The sequence below is a fragment of the Mustelus asterias genome, chromosome 21 (assembly GCF_964213995.1).
Source record: "Mustelus asterias chromosome 21, sMusAst1.hap1.1, whole genome shotgun sequence".
NCBI classification, from domain to species: Eukaryota; Metazoa; Chordata; class Chondrichthyes; order Carcharhiniformes; family Triakidae; genus Mustelus; species Mustelus asterias.
The window spans coordinates 37,532,605-37,545,286 of record NC_135821.1 but is presented as its reverse complement, the minus strand read 5'-3'; positions in this window follow the sequence as shown (position 1 = coordinate 37,545,286).

Genomic DNA, 12,682 nt, shown 5'->3' with positions numbered 1-12,682 from the left:
TCCCCATGTCTGCATGGGTTTCCTCTGGGTGCTCCGGTTCCTTCCACAGTCCAAAGATGTGCGGGTTAGGCTGATTGGCCATGCTAAATTGCCCCTAAATTGCCCCTGAGGTGCATAGGTTAGAGGGAGTAGTGGGGTAAATATGCGGGGTTATGGGGATAGGGCCTGGGTGGGATTGCTTGTCGGTGCAGACTCGATGGGCCAAATGGCCTTCTTCTGCACTGTAGGGATTCTATGATGAAAAGTTCTTGCTAATTTTCTTACTATACATGTTAACTATATTCTTAAATACACTTTGTTTGATAAAAGCTCCCCAGTGGGTCATTTGAATCACGCCTGAAGTGGAACATATCATGCTTATCCTAGCCACATTCAAAATAAAAAACATGGGTTCAGATGAGCTTCATAAAACACTTTGAAGTTTCTGCCCTGAACCATAATAATTGGAGCTCAAGCGGGATTAAAATCTATATTCCTTGATTGATTTGAGATTATTGAACTCAAAGACAGTGGGTGGTGAGCATATTTGTGGTTTCTTTTCAGGTGTTGTATTCAGGTTTAAATAGGGAATGCCTTGTGGAATTATGGCTCTTTCAAAGACTAAGAGGTTCCTGGGGCTGGAAGAAGTCACGTAAGGTGGTTTACAAAAGGTGACTAAAATAAAGCTTTTGGAATTGGCAAAAACATTGCAGTTGACGGACAGCATGGTGGCACAGTGGTTGGTGCTGCTGCCTCACAGCGCCAGGGACCCGGGTTCAATGCCGGCCTCGGGTCACTGTCTGTGTGGAGTTTGCACATTCTCCCCGTGTCTGCGTGGGTTTCCTCCGGGTGCTCCGGTTTCCTCCCACAGTCCAAAGATGTGCGGGTTAGGTGGATTGGCCATGCTAAATTGCCCCTTAGTGTCAGGGGGATTAGCAGTGTAAATATGTGGGGTACGGGAATAGGGCCTGGGTGGGATTGAGATGGTGCAGACTCAATGGGCCAAATGGTCTCCTTCTGCACTGTAGGGATGCTATGATTATATTGACTTTGCCTGACAGTGTACGGAAAGGAGAGCTAATTGTGGCGATAGCTGAGCATTTAAAATTGCCAGAAACACAGTCAGAATCGTTGGAGAGAGTGAGCATTCAATTGCAGATGAAATAGCTTGAACATGTAAAAGAATAAAAACAACTTGAATTTGAAATAAAAGCAAAAGACAAGGAGACAATTGCAGCAGAAAGAGCAAAAGAAAGGGGGGGAACAAAAAGCACTAGAAATTAGACTGTTTGAACTGCAGACAAGGGGAAAGAAAAAGAGAGAAAATTTGAACTTCGGAAACTGACCATGAAAAATGAACATCAGTTAAAATGGGCGGAGGTAACGGGAAAAAGTACAGGCTGTGTATACTGATGAGACAGTGAGAATGAGCAAGAGCTTCATAGTCAAAGGCTTGATGGGGATCTATTTAAATATGTCCAAGCATTGCCAAGGTTTGATGAGAAGGATGTAGAAGCTTTTTTCATTTCATTTGAGAAAGTGGCTAAACAAATGAAATGGCCACTGGACGTGTGAGTATTACTGATTCAAACAAAGTTGATAGTGTGGTGTTTGCATCACTATCAGAGGAGGTATCTGGGAAGTATGAGGAGGTGAAAAAATCAATTTTAGGTGCATATGAACTCGTGCCAGAAGCCTACAGACAACAGTTTAGAAATTTAAGGAAAGAGCCTGGTCAAACGTACATAGAATTTGAAAGGATCAAACAGAGTAATTTTGATAGTAAGGGCTTTGAAAATAGACCAGATATACCGAAGCTCTTACAGAAATGATTATTTTGGAGGAGTTTAAAAATTCACTTCGTGATGTGGTGAGAACTTGAGTGGAAGAGCAGAGGGTTAAAGCTGTGAGGTTAGCAGCAGAAATGGCAGATGATTATGAATTAATTCATAAATCAAAGTTTAGTTACTGACATCAGTTTCGGCCTGTGAGGGATAGAAAATAAGGAAAAGAGAAATACTCAAGTGGTAAAGGTAAAGGAGATCGTGTGGGAGATAATAAAGACAGTGTACCTCAGGTTAAAAGGGAAATACAGGAGGGTGGAAAAAAAATGAAAAGCCTCAGATGTTTTCACTGTAATAAATTAAGCCGTGTAAAGTTGCAGTGTTGGTGGTTTAAGGAAATCACTGGGAAAACTGATGTGGTAAAACAGGATAAGCCAGTGGGGTTTGTTAAGGTGGTAAAGGAAAGCCCTGTTGAAGCAAAAGAGGTGCAAAAGAATGTACAGTCTGGTCAGGAGTTGATAGATAAGAAGGTGCCAGATCTTTTTAAAGAATTTACTTTGAAGTTTTTACCCTAACCCATAACAAACACAAATGTTAATTGGTGCACTGGGGATAACATTACCTGGAGTGGGAAGGTTTTCTGTTCAATGGGAGTTGTGTTAGTGCAGAGCCTGGAGTTTCCTCATAAACAGAATTGGAACTGCCTGTTCTTTGTAATCTCAGTAATGAGTAGCTTCGTCCGGCCCCTCAACAAACCAGTTTGTTCAGTTTGCAAAGATTGAGAAAACAATTACTGCAATGACAAAGATTCGACAAACACATTCCACTTGTCCGGCACACGTTGGTTCAATTCCCCAGCCCACTCACCTTCTGACCTCTTCTGATTGACTTTAAATATTGTTCCAATAAGGTTTATAAAACAGCTTTTGGAATAAATCACTTTCTTTTCATTAGATACCAGCCGGCCATGGGTTTGAACATATTGAATTGAAAATATTTGGTCTATGACCGCTGCTTTCACTTTCTCTTTGGCAGTAAGTGCTGGAGTGGGTTGTGCCAGCATTTCCAGGCTAGAATAGAACAGCAGGATTGGCTGGTGATTAGATTGAGGATCCACTGCTGGAACATTATGGCGTCCTGGCATTCTGCGCATTGGAGTCAACACGCTTTCCCTCTCCCAGCTTCCAGCACTGCTAGAGTCAGTCCATCACTCAAACCAGCCTCCCATCCATTGACTCTGTCTACACTTCCCGCTGCCTCAGCAAAGCAGCCATGAGAATCAAGGACCCCACACACCCCGGACATTCTCTCTTCCATCTTCTTCTGTCGGGAAAGTCATACAAAAGTCTGAGGTCACATACCAACCGACTCAAGAACAGCTTCTTCCCTGCTGCCATCAGAGTTTTGAATTAACCTACCTCGCATTAAGTTGATCTATCTCTACACCCTAGCTATGACTGTAACACTACATTCTGCACTCTTTCCACTCCTTCTCTATGAACGGTATGCTTTGTCTGTATAGCGCACAAGAAACAATACTTTTCACTGTATGCCAATACATGTGACAATAATAAATCAAATCAAATCAAAAATTTGGGATATTTTTGGCCGGCATTTGTTGTCCATCTCTATTTGCCCTTGAGAATGAAGTGGGCAAGTCACTTTCTTAAAGTGCTGTAGTCCACGCGGTGTGGGTGCACCCACGATGTTGTTGGGCAGGGAATTCCAGGATTTTGATTTATTTCCAAGTAAGGAACGTGTGTGACCTGGATAAGAACCTGTGGGTGTTGGTGCTCTCATGTGCCTGCTGCCCTCATCCTCCTAGGTGGTCTAGGTCACAGGTTTGGAAGGTGCTGTCGAATGAGACATGGTAAGTTGCAGATGATCAGTGATGGAGGGACTGACTGTTAAAGGCGGTAGGTTGGGATGCCAATCAAACAGGATTGCTTTGTCCTGGATGGTGTGGAGCTTCTTGAGTGTTGGAGCTGGCCAAGCAAACGGAAAGTATTCCATCACACTCCTGATTTGTGCCTTACAGCAAGTGTTATACACACCACAGAATACTCAGCCTCCAACCTGCCCTTGTGGTTATAGTATTTATGTGTTAATATGATATTAACTATGATCCAGTTCAGTTTCTGGTCAAAGTTAACCCCCAGGTGTTGATGGTGGGAGATTAAAAAATGGTAATGCTGTTGAGGGTCAGGGGAGATAGTTTGATTCTCTTTATTGGAGATGATCCTTGCCTGGCACTTGTGTAGCACGGATGTTACCTACCACTGATAACACTAGAGGGAGTACAGAGGAGATTCACTGGGATGTTGTCTGGGATGGAGCTATCAGGAGAGACTGGATAGGCTTGGATTATTTTTTAGAGCAAAGAAGGCTGAGAGGGGACATGATTGAGGTGTATAAGATTATGAGGGGTATGGACAGGGTGGATAGGAAGCAGCTGTTCCCCTTGGTTGAGGGGTCAATCACAAGGGGGCAGAGTTTTAAAGTAAGGGGCAGGAGATTCAGAGGTGATTTGAGAAAAAACATATTCGTTCAGAGGGTGGTGGGAATCTGGAATGCACTGCCTGGGAAGGTAGTGGAGGCTGGAAACCTTTGGATGAGCACTTGAAATATCATAACATTCAAGAATATAGGACAAGTGCAGGAAAATGGGATTAGCGCACTTCTAGTGGTACTTATTGTCAGCTTGCCTCCTGGGCTTGCAGAATCTCACTAGCTGTTCTGTCTGGAGACAATACACATCTCTTTAACCTGTGTTGAATGCTCCCTCCACCCACATTGTCTGTACATTTAAGACCTGGCTGGCTGTAGAGATTTGCATTCTAATCAGTATTCTGTAATTTGATTTCTGTGTCTGTTTGCACTGTTTGAGAACAGATAACCACTCCATCTGACGAAGGAGCTATGCTCCGAAAGCTTATGGTATTTGCTACCAAATAAACCTGTTGGACTTTAACCTGGTGTTGTGAGACTTCTTACAGTTATTGTCAGTGCAGACTTAATGGGCTGAAGAGCCTTTTCTGCACCGTATGACTTTATGACTTATCAGTCCAAACCTGAATATTGACTTGAATATAGGTCTTGCTGCATGGAGGCACAGACTGCTTTAGTATCTTAGAATTTGCAAATACTACAGTCATTAGTGAACATCACCACTGACTACTCTGAGGAGCGTTTCCCACCATGTCCTGGCGTTGAGATGATTGGCCTCCAACAACTATCTTTCTTTGTGCCAGTATGACCCTGAGCCATTGTGAGTTTTCTCCTGATTTCAGTTTTATCAGGGCTCCTCGATGCCACATTCAGTGAAATGCTACCCTGATGTCAAGGCGGTACCTCAGCTCTTGAGTTCAGCTCTTTTGGAACAAGACTACAAAGAGGTCAGGAGTGGTCCTAGCAGAATCCAAACTGAGCATCAAGGTTATTGCTGATGAAGTGCTGCTTGATAGCACCTTCCATCATTACGCTGGAGGATGCTCATTGGATGGTAACTGTCTGCCACAGCACGCCACACAAGTGCCAGTCTATCTCCAACAAGAGAATCTCATCATCGCCCTAACAGTCAATGGCATGATCATTGCTGAATCCCTCACTATCAAAAAACATCCTGGTTACCATTGGCCAGAAACTGAGCTAGACCAACCATATAAATATTGTGGCTACAAGAGGAGGTCAGAGACTGGGAATTCTGTGGCGAGTAACTCCCCTCCTGACTCTCCAAAGCAAGTCCATCATCTAAAAGTCACAAGTCAGGAATGTGATGGAATACTCTCCGCTTGCCGGGATGGGTGCAGCTCCAACAACATTCAAGAAGCTTGACACCATCCAGGACAAAGCAGCCCCGCTTGATTGGCACCCCATCCACCACTTTAAACATTTACACTACCCATCGGCAACACACAGCAGCAGCAGTGTGTACAATATGCATATAATGTGGGCAAGTGGAGTAGAGATTGTCATCTCAGATCAGTCATGATCACATTGAATGGTGGAACAGACTTGATGGGCTGAATGGCCTGATTCTGTTCCAGTGTCTTATGGTCTTATATACAAAATGCACTGCAGCAACTCACCAAGGCTCCTTCAGCAGCATTTTCAAAACCCGTGACCTCCATCTAGCAGGACAAAAGCAGCAGATACCTGGGAACACCACCACCTGCAAGTTCGCCTCCAAGTCACTCACCATCCTGGCTTGGAAATATATCACTTTCCTTCACTGTCGCTGGGTCAAAGTCCTGGATCTCCCTCCCTAACAGCACTGTGGGTGTACCTATACCTCAGGGATTGCAGCAGTTCAAGAAGGCAACTCACCCCACTCCTCAAGGTGTGATAAATGCTGGCCTGACCAGCGATGCTCAGATCCCATGAAAGAATAAAAATAATTTGAACTTTGGTAGATGCCAACGTTGCGGCTGTATGTGGCTGGTTCTGGAGCACAAGTCTTCAGCTCCACAGTCGGAAAGTTGTGGGGCCCACAGCCTTTTCTGTATCCAATGTCTTCAGCCATTTATTGATCTCACGTGGAGTATGGGATATGGGAGGAAGGGGGGGGGATCAGGATATTGAATTCAATAATCAGCCATGATCAAAATGAATGGGTGAGCAGGCTTGAAGGGCCAAATGGCCTCCTCCTGCTTCTAGTTTCTATGTTTCTAAACTGAATTGGCTGGAAGTTGGAAAGTTGACACTGGGGACCCCAGGAAGAGGTTGAGATAGATCCTGCACTTTTGGATAAAGCTGGTTGGAAATGCCATGTCCTTTGCACTGATGTGTTGGACTTTCATGGAGCCTCCTCTTCCTGTTAGTTGTTTAATTGTCCACCACCATTTACGACTGAATGTGGCAATACTGTAGAGCTTTGAGCTGACCTGTTGGTTGTGGGATTGCATCAGTCTGACTGTGTGCTGTTTTCGTTGTTTAACATGTAGTTTTGTGTTGTAGCCTCATCAGTTGGTACCTAATTTTTAGCTCTGCCTGGTACTGCTCCTGACTTGCCCTCCTGCACTCTCTATTGAACCAGGTTAATCTCCTGGCTTGATGGTAATGACAGAGTGAGGGATATGCCGGGTCATGGAGATGGATTGTGGGTGGAATACAAATTCCGTTGCTGTACTTGACCTATGATGGCCCATGGATGCCCAGTTTTGAGCTGCTTGATTTTTCTAAGTCTAATCCAATTTAGCATGGTGGTATGCCGCACCATACAATGAAGGATATTCTCAGTGCTGGAGTGACATTTGGTTTCCAGAAGGACATGACCAACAGGTATAGTGGTGAGGGTGAATAGGTTTTCCCTACATGTTGCTTCACTCACCTCTTGCGCAGGCCCAATCTGACAGATATGCCTGCTTAGTAGTTGTCCTGCCAAGCTACTGTTTGTGATGGACATTGGAGTCTCCCACCCAGGGCACAGTCTGTGTCTTTGCTACTCAGCGGTGTTCAGTGTTCAACATGGAGTGGTTTTCGACAGAGTGGTGGGTGCCTGGAACTTGTTGCCGGGGGAGGTAGTGGAAGCGGATACAGTAGTGACTTTAAGGGGCGTCTTGACAAGTACATGAATGAGATGGGAATAGAAGGATGTGGTCCCCGGAAGGGTAGGGGGTTTTAGTTAAGTCAGGCAGCATGATCGGTGCAGGCTTGGAGGGCCGAAGGGCCTGTTCCTGTGCTGTAATTTTCTTTGTTCTTTGGAGGATTCATCAGCTGATTCATCAGCTGAGGGATGACAGTAGTTGATAATCTAATTTTTATGAGGACTCTCTCCCAACTGTATTCTACTGTGCCAATATCTCAGGTGGTTTCCCCTGTTGGTGGGGATAGGTGACATTGACTTTAAGCATGGATGGTTCTGTGGTTACAATTATTTCAGGCTGCTATTTGACTAGACTGTGAGACAATTCTCCCAATTTTGGCACAGATCCCCAAATGTAAAACAGCATATTATCTAAATGGAGAAAGATTGCATACATCAGTGGTACAGAAGGATCTGGGCATCCTGGTAAATGAATCACAAAAAGTTGGTATGGAGATACAGCAGTGATTAGGAAGGCAAATGGGTTGATGCTGTTTATTGCAAGGGGAATGGGATATAAAAATAGGGAAGTTTTGCTCCAGTTGTACAGGATGTTAGTGAGACCACACCTTGGAGTTGTGTATTTAAGAAAGTACATAACTGCATTGGAAGCAGAGCAAAGAAAGTTCACTCGATTGACTCCTGGGATGAAGATGTTGTCTTATGAGGAAAGGTTGGAGAGGTTGGGCCTGTCTTCATTGGAGTTTAGAAGAATGAGAGGTGATCTTATTGAAAAGATCCTGAGGAGATTTGACAGGGTGGATACCGGTAAAATGTTTCATCTGTGGGGGAGTTAAAGTGGGGGGGACATTGAATATTATTAAGGCTGAGTTAGATATACTCTCGACAGACAAGTATAAGATTTTGATTATTCTACTAATTTTTAGGATTTGTGGCATCTCTGGATTTTATTCCTTGACCACTTTTCAAATAGTCCCGTTTGAATTTCTGCCAGTTGGAACTTTTTACAGGAAGGCTGTTGTTTGTGAGAAACAGAATTGTTTCATTGTTTTACAACTTTACATTTCTGAGTTTGAGTTGGAGCAGTGGTGTGCTGCCTGAATTGCCCACAGTGCAATTAGGTCTTTTTTAAATCAACTTTTTAAGGAATGGCAAAAGATAGTTTGGAATTAGAATGGCACTTCATCTTTACACAAAACCCATGCATCAATTAACCCCAATTGTGGGGCAGGATATCTGTATCAGGAGGAAAACTTTATTTTCTGATATTATAGTTTGTTATTGACAAGAGAATGTGGCTTTGTTTGTGACTGTTCTGTAATTGCATAATTTGTTTGCAACGGAATGTAAATGCTGAGGAACCCAAGGGGGTAAGAGATAGAGTTGTGTCAGTTAAAGACCCACGAAGCAGGGTTTGCAAAGATGGGGTGACACAAGATGCCTTGCACACGAAGCCAATGAAAGATGTGAATTTGGATTATTTTCGAATAAGGAAGAAATAATAAGCCTGGAGGATAAAAGTTGAGAAGTTGTGTTTTTTGTTGGCACAGTGGTACCACGGCTTCTGGAGTATGACTCTTTAATCACAGTTCAACTTCATTTCAAAGACAAAAAAGACATCAGCTGTGCTGGTAATATTAAGAACTCCTAGGATCTCGAGATGAAAAACTTATATGTCATCCTCACTGCTTTTTGATAAGGACACAAATCTGGGTGGGTGAGCTGAGAGGAGGATGCAGAGATGCTTCAGTGTGATTTGGACAAGTTGATTGAGTGGGCAAAGGAATGGCAGATGCAGTAAAATTTGGGTAAACATGAGGTTATCCACTTTGGTAGCAAAAACAGGAAGGCAGATTATTATTGGAATGGCACTAAATTAGGAGAGAGGAATGTGCAATGAGATCTAGGAATTCTTGTACACCAGTCACTGAAGGTAAGCATTCAGGTGCAGCAGGTGGTAAAGGCAGCAGATGGCATGTTGGCCTTCATAGTGAGAGGATTCGAGTACAGGAGCAGGGCTGTCTTGCTGCAATTATATAGGGCCTTTGTGAGGCCACACCTGGAATATTGTGTGCAGCTTTGGTCTCCTTATCTAAGGAAGGATGTTCTTTGTGTAGAGGGAGTGGAGAGGTTTACCAGACTTGATTCCTGGGATGGCAGGACTGATGTATGAGGAGAGATTGAGTCAATTAGGATTGTATTCGCTGGAGTTCAGAAGAGGGGGGGGGGGGGGCGGATCTTATCGAAATCTATAGAAATCTTAACAGGACTAGACAGGGTCGAAGCAAGGATATTCCTGATAGTGGAGGTGTCCAGAACCAGGGGTCACAGTCTGAGGATAGACCATTTTGGACAGAGGAGAAATTTCTTCACCCAGAGAGTGGTCAGCCTGTGGAATTTGCTACCACAGAAAGTAGTTGAGGCCAAAACATTGTATGTTTTTAAGATGCAGTCACAAATAGCACTCGGGCTAAAGGGATCAAAGATATGGGGGAAATGGGAGTGGGGAGGAGGCAGGATCAGGCTATTGAGTAGGATGATCAGCGATGATCATTATGAACGATGGACCAGGCTTGAAGAGCCGAATGGCCTCCTCCTGCTCCAATTTTCTGTTTCTATATGTAAAGTTTTCTTAAATAAATGCCACTTGTATCATCAATACTACTTACTCGTAACTTGTAGCTCAAGCACAACTGAGCACCCGAGTGTTAGGGATTAATAATTCAGACCTTAAGAGTTTTCAAACCTCAAAACCCACAAGCCTTACACAATGAATGAAAAGATTATGGAAGGTACCCAGGAAATTAGACCAGCCATGGTCTGATCAAATGACAGAGCTGGATCAAGATGCCGACTGACCTACTCCTTATTCACGTTCGTATATTTGCGTGTCAGTGAGGAGGACTTTGCCGAGCTGCATGTACCTTTAATGTATAGTACGCTCTCACTTAAAGTTGCACCTGCCTCCCTGAACATTACAACTTTAAGTGAAATGACTTTAAGCAAATCACAGGTTCCCATAGGAATCAGTGTTATAATCAGAGTAATGTTCCTTGGAATATTTCTCTCCAAGAAAAAAATAGTAGATTGAAATAGTGCACCGTTATATTCTGCTGAAATAACGTATGAAATACAACACTAAATATAAAAGAAATGTATAGTTATGCAGTTTGGTACCTTCCTCCACAGATAAACATTAAAAGTTGAAATGTCGAGTTTAGTGGATGTTTTTATGATGGTTTTGTGATGTTAATTGTCCTTTTATGCTAAGACAAAGTAGCAAAGCATGAAACATAGAAAATAGGTGGAGTAGGCCATTCGGCCCTTTGAGTCTGCACCATCATTCAGTATGATCATGGCTAATCATGCACTTTCAATATCCCATTCCTGCTTTCTCTCCATGTCCCTTGATCCCTTTAGCCACAAGGGCCACGTCCAGTTTCCTCTTGAACATATCTAATGAACTGGTGGTAAGAGAATTCCACAGGTTCACAACTCTGAGTGAAGAAGTTTTTCCTCATCTCAGTCCTGAATGCTTTACCCCTTATTCTTAGACTGTAATTATTGGCCTTACTTAAAATGTCAATTCAATTGTGTTGCTTTGTGCAATACTCAGGGAGGGTATTTACACTGCTGGCTGCATTAAAGGACATTTATTCCATTAAATCAGTGTGTGTAAAAATCCTCTACTTTAGATTGTTTCTTTCACTATTAAAAATGCTGTTTTGATTCAAAGCCTGTCCACCATCTACAACCCAAATCATGAGTGTGATGGAATGAAATCCACTTGCATGAGCGCAGCTCCAACAACTTCATAAATGCAACACCGTCCAGGACAAAGCAGCCAGTTTGATGGGCCCGTCGACCAATTTAAACATTCAATGCCTTCACCACTGATGCAGTGTGCACCATCTACAAGATACACGGCAAACCTCATAAGAGCTCTTCAATAATATCTTCCAAAGTCAGGACCTCTAAAACCCAGGACAAGGGAAGTAGATGCATGGGAACACCACAACCACTTGTAAATTCTCAAGTTACATCCTATCCTGACTTGGAACTATATCAGTTTCTTCACTATCGCAGGATGAAATTTCTAGAATTCCTTTCCCAGCCACACTGTGGGTGTACCTGCCCCAGGTGAACTGAAGGTGGCAGCTCACCATCATCTTCTCAAGGACAATTTGGTTTGGGCAACAAATGCCCACATGCCATGAAAGAAATTTATAAAAAGTTTAATCTTCATCACAGCTGACACAATCTTTTTATTCTGGATTTATTTGATTAACTGCATTTAAATTCTCCAACTACTTTTGGAGGGATTTGGATATATATCTCTGAATCATTAGTTCAGGCCTGCGGATCAGGCGCTCAGTAACATAACCCTGTACCTGTTGTCACATTCTCCACACCTCATCAATGTCTTGCAGTATGTATTCTTTGAGAAAATAACTCAGTAGACTTGACATATAGCGTGACATGTCTAACAGGAAAATGATGATTTTGGACTTGGCGGGGGAACCCCAACACTCTCCTCCACAAGGTATTTTGCCACTCAATCATTGCTCTGATTAGTCAACAAGGTGGACCTTGGTCTGTTTGCATTCAATATTGACTTGTGTGAACATAAGTTCTACCCCACAACCATTTTCTGTTCCTAACACTGTAGTCCTGTATCCCTCAGTATTTCTCATGCTTGCGTCTTTTTGTAAAAATTTCATGGTATCTGCCAAAGGTGAAAAATTAACTCCTCAGTTATCAGCTGGAAGTGTCAGCAGCATCTTCCTTCATATTCCTATTTCCCAAATGTCCTTTCGCTTTTATAACAGATGTGTGTTCAACTTGCTTTCAACATTCTTTAGTTACATTTATTTTTTATCAACCTAATTACTGACTTCAGTTGGATTTATGCAGAGTTGTGTTCACAATCATCTATGGATTTTAATTGCCATAGCAACTCTTGGATAGGAATAGCTTTCCTTTTGCTTTAAGAAGCTGTACATCAAGGGATTCAATCAGTGGTGTCACAATGGAGAAGTGTTGAGCTGATAGCGAGATACACTGTACAGAAACAAGAAATTTATCAACTTGATCGTCATTTGAATAAAATCAAACACTACTTATTCTTAAAGGTAATTAAAGCATTGTTGGCATTCGCCTGGTGGACGTTTTGTACTTTTAGTGTGAGGTGGTTTTCACTACGTTGCTTCATTACATGACCAAATGTTTATGAATGGGCTCTGAAATTTTTTAAATATAAATTGCTTGCTCAACAAAGCTTGCTTTTTAAACCCAAGTCTATTTTTAAATTCTCGGAAATGTCCACTTTCGTTACCTCTTCAAGCACATTTTGACCTTCCTCTATTTGAAAAGC